Source organism: Erythrolamprus reginae, chromosome 3 (genome assembly GCF_031021105.1).
Source record: "Erythrolamprus reginae isolate rEryReg1 chromosome 3, rEryReg1.hap1, whole genome shotgun sequence".
Classification (NCBI taxonomy): domain Eukaryota; kingdom Metazoa; phylum Chordata; class Lepidosauria; order Squamata; family Dipsadidae; genus Erythrolamprus; species Erythrolamprus reginae.
This window is the reverse complement of record NC_091952.1, coordinates 158,194,123-158,209,427: the sequence shown is the minus strand read 5'-3', so window position 1 is coordinate 158,209,427 and position 15,305 is coordinate 158,194,123. Positions and strand designations below refer to the sequence as shown.

The 15,305-nt window shown below is 37.6% G+C and overlaps 1 protein-coding gene across 1 annotated transcript in view; it reads right to left on the bottom strand.

Moving 5' to 3' along the window:
- Positions 1 to 11,163, bottom strand: part of BASP1 (brain abundant membrane attached signal protein 1) — an 86,645-nt gene extending 75,482 nt beyond the window's left edge. Inside the window, exon 1 of the mRNA XM_070747110.1 lies at positions 10,846 to 11,163. The gene's annotated coding sequence lies outside the window, so the exon portion shown is untranslated. The remainder of the gene's footprint in view (positions 1 to 10,845) is intronic.
- Positions 11,164 to 15,305: the final 4,142 nt, after the last annotated feature.

Here is a 15,305-nt window from a genome sequence, read left to right as displayed (position 1 = left end):
GGTGAATTTTGGTTTATACTCTGTGTATGTTCTTTTTTGTAAGTTTAACATCTAGCTTTAAATATATTTAAAATTTCAAAGGCTTCTGGGTTGATTTGATCCATTTATTGAATTTGGTGTGCATGTGTTCACATTCCATGTTATGTGGGAGTGCCTTGTTGATGTTGGTCTTCAGGGCATATGAGCCGGTTTGCAAAATTTATTGCATTAATGTGTATTTGTGTACAATAGGAATAGTAATGCTGTAAATGGCTGCAGACAAGTCGGGTTTGTATTAACCTAGCAGATGTTTTTTTATTAGGCCTCTACTGGGAGCAGATTGACCCCAAAAGAAAAACAAATCAAAACTCTAAAATCCTGCTGCATGAACTTGTTTCCTAAATGAGTCAGGGTGGGAACCCATACCGGCTGCTTTCTACCATTCAACCTGAAGGGGGGGTATGGTTAAGAGGATGATTACCTATTTTTATGGTTCTATGGTGAAGAAAGGCTATTCTCATTGTTTTATATGGCTAACAAACAAATCCCAGGGGAAAAGATATTCAGAAAAACAGTCTGTTACTTTGTTTCAAAGTTGCTCCATTGGAATATATCCAAGTTGGGATTTTTTATAGAAAAAAATAAATATAGCTAGACTTCCAAGATTTTATATGTATGTATGTATGTATGTATGTATGTATGTATGTATGTATGTATGTATGCATGCATGCATGCATGCATGCATGCATATATGTATATTTCCAATTTGATCACATCCTTACATCAAACCTAGAGCCAATCCAGATTACTTAAAACTGCTTCAAATTGGAACAATGAACTAATATTAGTTGATGGTCCTATTTAGCAACAGCTAAAACTAACATTCTCAGAAATTTATAACTGTTACATGAATAGATACTACTTTCGAATTTTAGTAGGGGAATCCAATGATAATACTGAAGGAGCAATTTCTTACATTCACAACTTGGCATGTTGTGTCAAATTTAATACTATAGTTTTTCAAACTATCTTTGATGGCTTAGTAAAGCATATGAGACTACTATAGCTTAGTCATCAAATCAATGATCAGAAATGTCATAACATGTTTATCACTTAATGGGGCTCAGTTCAGCAAGTTTCTCTCCCCCCCCCCTTTCCTCTCTTATCTCAGAGCCATCTATGGTCCATGTCTCTTAATTAGAGACCTGTCTCAATAAAAAATTTTAAAAAATCAAAATCAAGGAGTTGTCAGTTTGCCTGAAGCAAAAGATAACAGGCAAAGCAAAACTGGGGAATCTTGGACTTACATTATACAGCATTTGCTCTGCAGGAGGGTCAAAAGAAACATTCTCCATGTTTATTTAAAAGAACAAAAATGATTTTTGCAATATTTCTAATGAATGCTAATTAAGGAAATGTTATTAGTCTTTATATTAAAAAAATAATATCATGTTATGACTTGCTTCTACAATATCTCGCCCTGCCAATTTTTAATTTTCTCTAGGGTGCATTTTGAAATGATTATGGGAATTTGCACCATTATATAGGAGCATAAGCCATGTGTCCAGAGATTCACAGCAGTCCTCCTACTCCTTTCATTTGCTATGGCGGTAACCATAGTAAACGAAAGAAGATTAGCAAGGGAATTTTTGTAGCCTTCTAGCAAGGACAGCTAAAACTTAGGTGCTATTTGGGTTACTTACTTATGTAGGTGGAGATCTTTAATTGTATGGCTGTATAAAGTTTCCATTCAAGAAATTAGAAAAATCTTTTGAGAATATGAGCCTGCATAATGTTTACCAGAAGGAAGCAAAACGTTGTGGAATGTTCTCCCATCGTAAAGATATCTATGCAAACTGTTGAGACACCAACTGGGGAAGTGCTCATTTCCTCAGTCCTCTGCACCTAAATTGTTGCTTAGGGACCTGAAAAATGCTACTGATCTTTCATTTTCCACTTGGTTTCACAAATACAGTATAGCAAAGTAGGCTTAATCATCAGGCAATGTAAGGCAGTTATTTCAAACAGCAGACTTTAGCTATCATAAAAGGGAAACAATGAATAGGTGATAGACCTCTAAGAATCAGCATATGTTTTACATGAAAAAGAGTAATTAGGCAACACTTCTAACTCTCAAATACACTTAAGCCATTTTATTTATTTATTTTGCATTATTTTCTCCACTGTTCTATTACGATCATGCTATTCCTTATTTCATCTTTCTTTTGTTAAAATGTCATCTTTTTCTTTTCCCAGTTTTGATTTATCTTCTTGTTTACCCTTACAAAATCAGTAAAGGGAAAATAATAAACCTGAAAATGACCTGAAGGAGGAAAGAAGGGAGGGGTGGGAGGGAAGGAGGAGGAACATTGAAGGGTTCTTTTTATTATTTATTCCATTTTATATGCTGCCCATCACACCAATAATTATATTTTCTTAGAAGTTAAACAAATCTTTAAAACATTTTACAAACAACAAAGAGCATTGAATTATTGATAATAATAAGAGTCATGGTGGCACAGTGGTTAGAATGCAGTACTGCAGGCTACTTCTGCTGACTGCAGGCTGCCTGCAATTTGGCATTCAAATCTCACCAGGCTCAAAGTTGACTCAGCCTTCAATCTTTCAGAAGTCAGTAAAATGAGGACCCAGATTGTTGGGGGCAATATACTGACTGACTCTGTAAACTGCTTAGAGAGGGCTGTAAAGCACTGTGAAGTGGTATATAAGTCTAAGTGCTATTGCTATTGTATAATAATGTAATTTTACTTTTGAAAAATAAAATAGGAGAAATGCAACTTATTGCCTGTGTTGGATCAATTTTCCATTTTTGTATGTCTTTGATGATTAAATAAAACAAATATACTTTTCCTGAAAGGAAGGGTTTAAAAAAAAAAGGCAAAACTACAACCTGAAACATTGTTTGAACTGGGATAGTTTACCTCCCCCCATCCTTTGTGTCATTCATTCTGCAAACCTACTCAGAGTAAGTTATTATTTTCAAATATTTTGAAACAGTATATTTAGATGTTATAACTATTTAGTTAAAAAAATGATAGTATATGACACTAAGATAATGCAGAAAGGAAGGATATTCTTACAGTGTGTTTCATTCTCAATAGGTATTTTCTTTGGTACACAGCTTAATGCATGGACCATCTATTATACAGCATATGGTTTCTATTTTCAAGTCTCTGATGCTTTTAGGAATTTGTACCTTGACTTCATTTACTGATGTTTAGCTGCAATATGAATTGATTGACAAGAGAAAGGCCAACCTGTTCACACCCTTCAGCCCATTCCCCACAAGTTATTTCCTGAATCAACTCAGCTATTTAATCTAAAACATTCATCTTTCAACCCACCAAAAGGGTTGGTGTTTGGGAGAAAGACATTTTATCTAAACTTGCCCTATTCTTTCTTACTTCTTTTCTTCCTTTCCCATAATATGGAGATCAAAGTAGAAAAATACTAATACTTAAGGTGTTTCTATTTGGGGGGGAAGTATTGGGGTTTTTAAAAAAATATTTGATGTAGATAAACTGTTTAGGTATTCAGTTTTATCAGATGACAAGCAGTTTTGCTTAATGGAGATATTATTTTACTCTTTTTCTGTTAGCCCCTTTTTCCAATGCAATTTTTGTAAGCTATACATATAGAAAATGTGTTGTATAACAAACAAACAAACAAACAAAAAGTCATAGTTTACCAACCACACTACCTTTCAACACTTTGTGAGATTAAAGATAACAATTTCCAAAATGTTTAACTGCACGCCAGGCTTAGCATTCATATTCCTCCTGTATATGATTCAGCTGGATGCTATTTACTAGGTAAGAAGGCCATTTGCATTCCTACATATCTGGGGGGGATCTGATAAAGAGACAGTTGGGTTTACTTGCCTCAACAGCCTCAACCTTCATTGTCTGGACAAAAAAAGAAAGGAAAAAAACAAGAGGAAAAATTCTCATTTCTTCCACAGCCTTTCAGAGCCCTGATAGTTCAGAAATGGTTGTTTTAAGGTCTTTTCTCTAGACTTGTATTTGAATGTTGTTATAAGCACATATTTCATTCCATATCTGCATCAGATATATGGCAGAATCATTCTTTTCATTTGGCAGCATACTATGGGTGACCGAACTGTTTCTGGGGAAAACAACTCACTTTGATCATACAATTTTGCCATCTAAATGAACTCATCATTACATCATTAAATAGCTTTCAGCGATATCTAGTCCAGTCTGGCAACATCCTAACACATTAAACTTAAGATGAGAGGTCTCCAAAACTGCCAGACAAACTAAAGACCTGACTGTATATTGCATCGGTGAAGACAAATCCTGTGCTACAGTGTGTTTGTTTACTGCACAGAAAAGTGTTATCATACTGCCAGCTACAGCACTTAATGTGAAGACTGGATACATGATTACATTGTTCTATGCAAAAATATAGTTACAAATGTTACAGAATAGGACCAGACATTGCAGAATGTTGATTTGGACACTTTCTCCAATGCATTCTGGCCCTGACATTAGGTTTTAGGATTTCGTCTACAAATTGTGGTTTCTGTATTACGTGGAGTCCTTAGACTGACTTAAGATCATGGTGGAGATTATGTAATGTAGAATTATGGTGTGAGGTCCTTTTTTTTAACAAAGAATAAAGAAAAATACAGTCCTTTGAATTTTAAACAGAATTTGAAACAAAAGGATAATGCAGAGTATACGGGAGTGCAAAATAGCACCTGTCTACAGCTTCTTAAACCAAATTCAAATTGCACAACCTTGCTAATGACTAGATTTCAAAGTTAAAAGAGCCAATCACTTCTGAAATTTCATATATATGAAGACTGGCCATAGTATCCAGCAATCAGACAAAAATATTCAATTCAGCACCTGTTTAATCTGTTTAAAGTGTTGTGATTAAATTGAAAAAAGGGGGGCTCCAATTCAGTCTATGATCTGTGTGGAAAGATTAAATAGCTTTTTTTCCTGAAGAGCAGGTGTTTCTAACACATATGCTAAAAGATTTGCAACAGATTATGATAGAACAGTGATGGCAGGGAGAAATGTAACAAGGGGCACAAATGGTATAAAATGGCAGGCTGAGGTAGGATAGGTAAGTTCTTGATTTTAAGACATATTTTCAGAATGGAAGTCAGAGTAATTCTATTATAGTTGATTACAGAGTTTGAAATATTGGTCAAGAAGGTCTGTTTGTAAATTAAGTAATATAATATTTGCATTTTCAGTAGTCACTCAATCCAAGGGAGATAATGTATTGCATACTAAGAAGTTATTTTTGGTTTCCATGTCTGTTTTTGCTAAAAATGAGACAAAAGTTAAGTGGGGATGGATGAAGGGCATATCATTTTGGAGATGTTTTCCCTTTAAACTACATCACATCTAGACATTTAATTCACTAATTAGGACAAGACCTAGCAAAACAATAGTTGTACAATACTTTAAGGATATCAGTTAACCAAGGCTCCCTAACCAACAATCAAGGGTAGTACTAGCCCATAATCAAAGTGGTGATCTCCAAAAGAAACCTCAAATTCAATCTAATCCTAAAAATTATACATCTTTCAGATGACTTTCACTTGAGATATATTCTGCTTGTGGCATGTTACAAACTTGATAATTTCAAACTTTCTTTTTTTCTGGAACAAAGAGGGGCAAAGAAGAAAGAGGAAAAAGAACAAGGATTGAAAACAGGAACCATAGAAATTCTGCTTCTTTTACCTAGAATAAGACTCACTTCACAGGATTTTATTTTCTCACTTTCAAGGCACATCATTTGCACAAATCTTCTTGTGCAAAATGTGAACTGGCATTTCCAAACAAAAAGCAAAAGCTTCCATGGAACGCATCAGGAAAGACTTAATGAACTCAATCTGTATAGTCTGGAAGACAGAAGGAAAAGGGGGGACATGATCGAAACATTTAAATATGTTAAAGGGTTAAATAGGGTTCAGGAGGGAAGTGTTTTTAACAGGAAAGTGAACACAAGAACAAGGGGACACAATCTGAAGTTAGTTGGGGGAAAGATCAAAGGCAACATGAGAAAATATTATTTTACTGAAAGAGTAGTAGATCCTTGGAACAAACTTCCAGCAGACGTGGTTGGTAAATCCACAGTAACCGAATTTAAACATGCCTGGGATAAACATATGTCCATTGTAAGATAAAATACAGGAAATAGTATAAGGGCAGACTAGATGGACCATGAGGTCTTTTTCTGCCGTCAGTCTTCTATGTTTCTATGTTTCTATTAAATTTTACAAGTGATAATAGGCAGAGTTAAAGATATACTACATAACAGACAAGCAATGAATGCAGTCAAACATATTTAAAAGGGGTTTTGTTGGTTTTCTTCTTTTTCTTTTCTTTCTTTCTTTTTTTTAAGAAAGTACCTACTGCCCAGATAGTTCTCTCAAGTACTTGCTATATTAAGAATTTGTTCCTTTTTACTTTCTTCTAAGTAAAAACACATTAATTATATAATACTTACCAGGAACTGTCTTCCAATGAAATCAGAAGATACTTCTAAGCAAACATGTTTAGAATTTTGGCTACTGGCTTACCATTAATGAGTCTTGTTATAAATATAACACATAGAAGCTACACTTACTAAGGCTAACAAACATACCTCTGGCTGCTATATTACAAATATGAATGTCAATCATTTACTCAAGAGACCTTGCAAAAAAAAGATAAAAAGAATTTAGAGTGTTAGAACAAAGTTCCATTTTATGTTGCAAGTTTCCACACAGACTTCAACAACTTCTGCTTTACTTATGAAAGATGCTTTTCTAAGTATAACTATGCTTACATAGTATGTTTAGTTAGTCAGCAACAATGACAGGAAAATAAGACACATTAGAAAATATGTTTTATTTGCAGTTTTCTAGGACAACTTGACACTATTATTTTCCTTGCCAGCTATTTATACCATATGTTTGAAGGGAGAAAGAGAGAAGACAAGACTATAAATATTATCTCAAACAGAACTTAACCAATGTTAGATCACTTGAGCAAGATCTTAAAGAGAAACTTCAGTTAGACGTTTTTCTCAGTTGCAAAGCAGCAATTCTGCATGTGATAGATTTCCTCAACTGTTAATTTACTAACAAATTTCCTGAATTACTCAATGGTTTAACAACTTACAAGACACAAAAGCAAAGGAGAGGGAGAAGGAGTCAGTGTAGGCTGCAAAAATCTGGATAACCATTAGAGGGCAACAAAGAGATACAGAAAAGTCTTTGGAGTTATTTGCCATAAGTATTTCAGGGTAGATATATAGGTCTTAAAAATAAAGCTATATAAATGACAATTGGAGTATTTATTCCATAATTTCAAAATATTCAGTAATAAACAGATTCTTTAATAGAAAGCATTATATAATAAAAAGCCTTATTCTCCTTCCAAATTTCTACTGTTTGTTTTCTCTTCTCATATTTAAATCAAAGCTGCTACTTTTAATAGCCCCACTTCCATGCCTCCATGGGTTTGTTTCTCAGAAAATCTATGCATTGGCCCAACTCTTGTCTTAAGCAATTGATGTGTTAATTTATTATGGCAAAATTATATATCTGTCTTCTTTATGACTTTTTTGTAATTAAATGAATGCTGAACAACCAACTGCTGTAGCTATTACACAATGTTAACAATCAATACTCCCAATTTATATATTATTTTATTTAGCAATTGAACACCTCCAATTGTGGCTTTTCGAATTTATTGAAAAGCTTGCCCATTTTTTGTAAAATATCCTTCTCAACTAAGTTAAACCTGGATGGTATTCACACAGATTTTGTTACTATTTTGGAAAATCTTTGGGGAAAGCAATATATTGACTTTGAGGCCTGTAGATGGAAGGATGATATCCAATGAGCATTCAAAATAGTCTTTAATTAGCTGAATTATTATTGTTTCACTAGATTCATAGACAGAATACAGACAATACGTACACTTGGGCCTTCCATTGGTTATTCATTTTTTAAAATGGCAGTTTTTGATAAGGCAAATAATTCAAAAGATATGAGAGAAGCTTGACAATTAAAAGTGATTTCTTCTATTATAAATATGCCAGGCAACCATATTCTTCTGAGATCAAGTTTGACCATTTGCATCAACCACCCACAAGAAACATACATCCATATTAAAAATAAAGGAACATTACCATCTTAAAGCTCTACTTGACAAATGTAGAATTTTTCAGTTCTCTTAAATTGTTGAATCTAAGCAAATATGAATTGCACCCATCCCACTGGTTAGACTTTATCAATTGAAAAAAAGAATTTGTTCACTTCCAGAATATGCTATAATAGCAACATTTTCACTTAAGTGTATTGATGCAGTCACTAAGCTTCACTAAAATAAATCCAGTTATGCCCTAGCAAATAGCCAGCTTTTGCTACATGTTAATACAGAGGAGTGGGGAAATGGCTATCATGTTTTCAATAAACAACTGAGAAAAACAAGAGAAGCAATAAGTGGAGTTTCAGGAGACAGACTAAAAGGTGGGAGTCTGAATACATTCATCCATTTCTGTCCTCTCAGAAACCATGACAGAAAAGAAAGCATCCAGCTAAGGTGGAAAAATCTGAATAACGGTGGCAGCTTGGGTGTCTGCTATGGCAACAGCTTCTCTAAGTATCATGAAATGTGGAATTTAATTGCATTACACACATTGACGTTCCCTAATTGTCATTTTCCAAAGGATCAGCCTAATTAGTGCATTTCAACTACCCTCCTAATATTTGCAGACAAGATGGCCAGCTTAGCTGATACTAGTTGAGGAGTAGAAAAAAGCAATGAAATGGTTGCCCCAGTTCTCAGCAATTGCTTGAGAGCCATTTTGCAAGACATGAGAGTGTGAGATGGGGGGGGGGGACCACAGCCTACACCCACCATTTTCATTTATTTACCTTGATTTTTCCTTAATTAAATGGCAGGGATGGTATCTTTTTTTCTTGCCATAAAAGGAAAACTACTGAGATGTAATATCACACTAATGACAATCTTACCCATTCTATCCTGAACAAGGATTTTCCTTTTTAACAATTGACATAATTCCATCCATGTGGGATTGCACATGCTGAGACTTTAAATACTGGGTTTAAAGCCAATACAATATTTGCCAATGCAATGATTATTTAAGTGGGGTCTGTTGATGAATGGACGTCCTAAAATGCTGTCCTACAGATCCTGAGTGATTACTCTCTCAAGATGCCAGTCTTTGTTCCAATAATTCTGATATGAGCCTGTCTAAGGATGGAACGGCTGGTCTCATCTCTCTTCCACACCCTGCTCTCCTACGCATGCGCCACGCCAAGACAAAGGAATAGGTAATTACAGAAGACTTTCATTCATTTCCCCTGCAGTACTGCAAAAGAGAAGCCAAACTGGAGGGTTTTCTCACCTATGAACATGATATGGCAAAAAAAAAAAAAAAAAATCTGTGAAAGCATGCATACCGCTGATGGCTCCTTTAAAAGCATCCCTTAATTAAACAGGGGTGGCCGGGTTTAACATTTCCAGGGTTACCATTTAAATGCACATCCTAAAAAAGGCAGTCTGCAAGGGTGGAGAAGGGAAGGGGGGGGGGGGAAACGCCAGGATTTAGGATTTGCAAAATACACAGATTTGCAGGGGGGGTGAGGGGAGGTGGAGGAAGGGTCTTCCATATGAATATTCATGGAGCGCGGAGCATCTGTGCAGTAATTTTGATCTTAATAAAGATGGGTCGCCGGGTTTTTAAAAAGCTCTTGCCTTGCAGCTTTTGTATTAACCAGGGTGGGGGATTAAAAACAGCGTCTTTTCTTTTTTCAAGTCACATCCGTGAGCATTAAACAAAACCATAAGCTCTTTTCTTTAGGGAGGGAGGGAAAAAAAGAAAGAAACCCCAATCAACACATGCCCGAATGGTTAAAATTGGCAGATGTCCATTTTTACAAAGGAAGTATTATTATTGCCTCCCTCCTCCCCACTCCGCCACGCCAAGCCGCCCATCAGTTCTCCGCTAAAGAATCCGCACGGTTACTTTTTTTTAACGTTTGATCCACCGGGCACTCCCAAATTGTTCGGAGTCTTCTTCTTTTTTCCTACAAAGCGTTCCAACAGGTAATACTGTGGACAAGCCTCTTTCGGCAACTCCGGCTCTTAAGAATGGTTGGCAGAGCTCTCTCTATAAACGCTCCCTGCCTCCCCCCATTATTCTAACACCCCCCCCCCCCCCAAATCTTCTGCAGGGTCTTAGCAGGGATGGATGCCACCCCACCCCTCCCGCGCGCCTTCTTCGAATCGAGCCTTTTCTCCCCGCGGTGCAAGCAAATGGCTTTTTCTTTTAAACAAAAAACAAAAAAACACCACACCATTTTTAAAAGCCCTCCGCCCCGATCTTCCCACGCAAGGCTCTCCATCAGGCGACCCTCCAGCGGATGTTTCGTGCCCAGCAGAGATTTCATTTCTCTCTACGTCTCCCTGCTCGTATCGCGCAATAAAATAAAATAAAATAAAAAATAAAATAAAAACCCGGCGGCTATCGCTTCTCTTTTCGTGGTAGTAAAAAGTCGCCGTCCAGGAGCATGTGCGCTCCACAAGGCGACTCCCAAGAATGGATCCATTCCTTTCCCCCTTTACCTTAGGGTTCTCCCCCCCCCATCTCCCTAAGGCAGATTCTTGAATCTCGTGCACATACGCGAACATACAAACACACAAACACATCCTTCATACATGTATACCTGCCCGAAACCGTTACCAAAGAAGCATGCATATCCGACAACCTGGAGGAAAGAATCCAATCAATTGGGCAGCGTGGGGGGGAAACATCAAGCTCTCAAACGCGGGGAAAAAGCCTTACCTTCTTTGCCTCGGTTCCTCTGTCCCCTTTTGTGCGGATTGGGGAGGTGGGGGGGGTGGGTGGGGGTCACAAAGAGAGCGAGAGCGAGAGAGAGAGGCCCGGCTAAGCCCCCGCGCCCACTGACTGAGACGCCGGAGATCTCCCTCGCTCGGTTGCTGGGAGTGGAGTGGCTGGAGCTGGCTGATTGGAGCAACGCCGGCGCCGCCGCTACTGCCTCTGCATTTCGCTCTCCCGCCCCGCTTCTCTCGGTGACAGTCTGTGTGGGCAGTTCAAAAGCCACCACATGCACGCGCGCGCACGCCTCTCTCTCTCTCTCTCTCTCGTTTCCCCCACCCACCCCCGGTTTACTGAGGGTTTTTTTTTCTCCCCCCCCCCTTCCTTTTTTTTTTATATATTCTCCCTCCCCCGCTCCATGCAACCTCTTACGCTTCGAGAGAAGCTCGCTCGGGCTCGCCCTTTAGGGGGCGTCCTGAGCCCCGCTTTTTTATACACATATATAAAAGAGAAGTGCCTTGGAAGGTGTTTTAAACGCAGCTTTGAACCCGAGCGAGCTGCCAAAGCTTACGTTGAGACACTTTGCAAACCACGTCTCCCCCCCTTAAGACAAGCAAAGCCTGTATAGGTATATAGTTTCTTAAGCGGAGATGCGGATTGGAAAGCATCTACACATAGCTTTGAGCCCGTGCTGCCCCTTTCCCACGAAAAGGGCTCTTGAAGGGATTGTGAGGGGTGGGGTGGGAGAGAAATAAAATAGAATTCAGCATTTCTTCGGACGGATTTCTCTCTCACAAGGCCTTCCCCACCCCACCCCTCAATCTCCGCGGGTAAATCGTATTTTTATTTTTCCCTCCCTCCCTGTATTTTTTTAAAATTATTATTTTGAGAGCCTCCCTCATGGTGCGCGCGGGCGAATTCCGGCACCGTTCTCGGGACTGGAAAGGGGAGTGAAAGACGGAGAGCACGCTCCCGCGCGCGAGGGCCAGAGCAACACGCGGTCTGGTATGCTTGCTTTCTCTGAAGGAGCGACACCTCACAGCCAGAATGAAATAAGATACATAGATGTTAAATAAAGACGGATTCCCTCCCAAAAGGTCGACGGCGACGTCTTCGTGCTTGGAAGGGACGTTTCGTCGTTACGGGAGGGCGTTGCTCCGTCTCGGAGCGTCTTTGAGGCGTTGGAAAGGCGCGCAGAGCCTCAGAGGGCTTGCAAAGACAATGGGAAAAAGCGGCGAGCGGACAGAGCGCTGAGTCGCTTTCTGTGGTAGGGGTTCGCCTCGGACGTGGTGGCATCCTCCATGGAACTTTGGAAGAGCCCCGTCTGACACAACAACTGCCCTGCGCTCTTTTTCGCCTTATTTCACAATCCAGTAAAAGGCTTCCGTTATCTACAACCTCCTGTTTCCTTCCGGAAGAGACCGCCAGTCATCTTAAGAGCGAGCGCTGCATATGTTTAGCACGGGACAACACGGCCTTGATGCTGCTGTGGTGGTGTTTTATTTGTGGTTCTGTGGCGCCCTCTGTCGGCTAATCTGCTGAACAGCAGCTTGTCTTTTCTATGAATTATAAAGTCCAAATGTTTCCTTTGACGTGTGCTTCGGTACAGTTACACTACTGAATATGTTTCAGTTATGAAATCGTAATGCAGCGTAATATGTAAAACGTCTTTAATTAAAACTCGGTACACTTGTATGCATTGGGTTTAAGAGTGCTGATTGCAAATAATTGGATTATGTCCAGTAATCCTGATAATACGAAGGATTTACTGTTGTAACGTACTGTAAAGTTAAAATGGGTTCAGATTTGCATTTTCGTGTGCATTTTTATTTTTTCTACGCTGCATTAACATGTTCACAAATAGCAAGAAAGAATCAACCGGGCTTTGTTTATTCAGTAATGTTTACTTGAAAGACATGTTTAACGTGGCAATTTTCCTGCCATTTAGCAGGTTCAAAAAGGACTGAGAAGGGGGGAAAGAGACTAAGCAGAATCAAATCGTTTATTTTGCATACATAAATATGTATTTACTCAAAATGTATTCAATTTGCTACATAAGCATGTAAAGCTTGAAGCGTTTTGTAAACCGTTACTGAAATTTCGGTAAATAGATGGAAAACAAAGTAAAAATACATGTGACTGCAATACCTTCCAAAGGTTAGTAGTACTGAATCCAATGCTGCAGTCACAGTGCATTAGTTCCCATAGCAACCAACATTTATGGTATCTTTTTTCCCAGTGCTTTTAAATTGCATCTACCGTAAATAAAATAAAGAAAATAGTTCCTGTTGTAAAGGTAAAGGTTTCCCTTGCACATATATGCTAGTCATTCCTGACTCTAGGGGGCGGTGCAAATCTCCGTTTCAAAGCCGAAGAGCCAGCACTGTCTCTGTGGTTATGTGGTGGCATGACTAAATACTGAAGGCGCATGGAACGCTGTTACCTTCCCACCAAAGTGGTCCCTATTTTTCTACTTGCATTTTGAATTGCTAGGTTGGCAGAAGTTGGGACAAATTACAGGAGCTCCCTCAGTTACATGGCACTAGGGATTCGAACCTCCGAACTGCCGACAAGCTCAGTATCTGAGCCACCACACCCCTACTTCCTGTTGTAGAGAAGGCAAAATAAATTACAGTCAAGAATGGTCAGTTTGGTTTTTCCTAGGGGAAAAATATGCAGAGTATTCATATCTACAATTAGCATGATGGATAAGTACAGCAGTTCTGGCTAAGTGGACATCTAATAATTTCTTCTGTGATGATGAGCCACTATTCTGCACAATTAATAGAAACAGTTTGTGAAATGGGAAGATTGTCATTCATATCTAACCTTGCACTTAGATTAATGTACCATTTTTACTTTAGAATCCATCATGTCAAATAAATTCCTTAATATTCATATGTACTTCATTAACTCTCATATATTGGAAACATGGAGCCCAGAGGAGGTGGGGGGGATTGGACTATAGATCTACTAATTGTTACAAAAACAGGCAAATCATATATTCCCACTAAGCCATCCCTGCCTAAGTTACTATATTACAAGAGCCCTAATATGTTTAGGTGCAAATAAGTTACTTCTATGAAACATTGTATCCTGTATTGAAATTATTGTAATGAGGGCCCGGCCTATTAATTTATTAGCAAACTAATTAAGAGGCTTTTGTAAGGGAGTCATGAATTAGCTCTAACTAGAGCTGATCCATCTATGTATATACTTTTGCTTGATATTAGAATAAGGAGCTAGCTAAAACCTACATTGACATTTACTATAAGAAGTTAAAGAAGCTGACCTGACCACAAACTTCTGTTATAGGAAATGTTACTTTAGCTGTCTGACTGTGGCTTTGTATCTATGCTGAAGAATTTTGCAAGACAGCCCATTACTGGAACAAGGAAAGGTAACATAGAATTTGGCTTAAGCTGTGGTCAAAAATGTCCATACAAACATCCAGAGGTAAAAAGTTCATCACTAGCATGTTAAAAAATATACTATGTTATGTTAAAGTTATGCTAAATTCAAAAATATACAAGACAAGGGTTTCCTTTATCTCTTTATTTTAGTTTTAGAAGTTTTAACTAGAGACATAAGACAGGTTGAAAAAACATTGTGCTTGAAGATTTAAAAAACCCACAAAATATAATGATTGAGATTAAGAACCTTGGAGTTGCAATGATTAATATAAGTTCTAAATTGTTTCAGAACAGCTACATGACTGGAATAATAGTAAAAAAGGATTTATTAAGGTGGGATAAATTACAATTCACTTTGCTGGGAAGAATTTCTGTAATCAAGATGAATATTTTACCTGAGATGTTGTTTTTGTTTCAGATGTAACCAATGTTGATGACAGGCACGTCATTTAAGCAATAGCAAAATGATATTTCTAAATTTATATGACAAGGGAAAATGATAATTAAATAAAAATTGTTGCAGGATGCTAAAGAGAGAGGAGGTTTGAAGCTAGCAGATTTGAAATTACATTTTAGTTTTATGTCAAAACTAAATAGTATTAACAGTTTTAAAACACTTTGGATAAAGGAATGGATAACCTTGAAAAATAAGAAATTATGATTTGAGATTTGAATGGCATGTCTATTTGAATCTTAAGTAAACACAGATTTTAAGAATTGTTTTATTAAGCATGCCATCAAACGAGTTTGGATTAAAAATAAAGCAAGATACTTTTCCTAAAACATCTGTTGGGTTGTCAACCCAGGAAACGTTTTTTAGAAAAGCAATGATACAAGACCAATCTGGTGGATCCATGGTAAAATATTATGTTTTATTCCAGGTGAACCAAATATCAATATAATTAGAAGAATTAAAGTTTCCCTTGCATATTTGCCATTAGTCCAAATGTTTAACAATTACAAGAAAAAAGTAACTTAAATATTAGAAGTCATGATTTTGAGTATTAAAAATGAGATTTTAAATTGCATTGTGTGACAATGATGGACATGTTA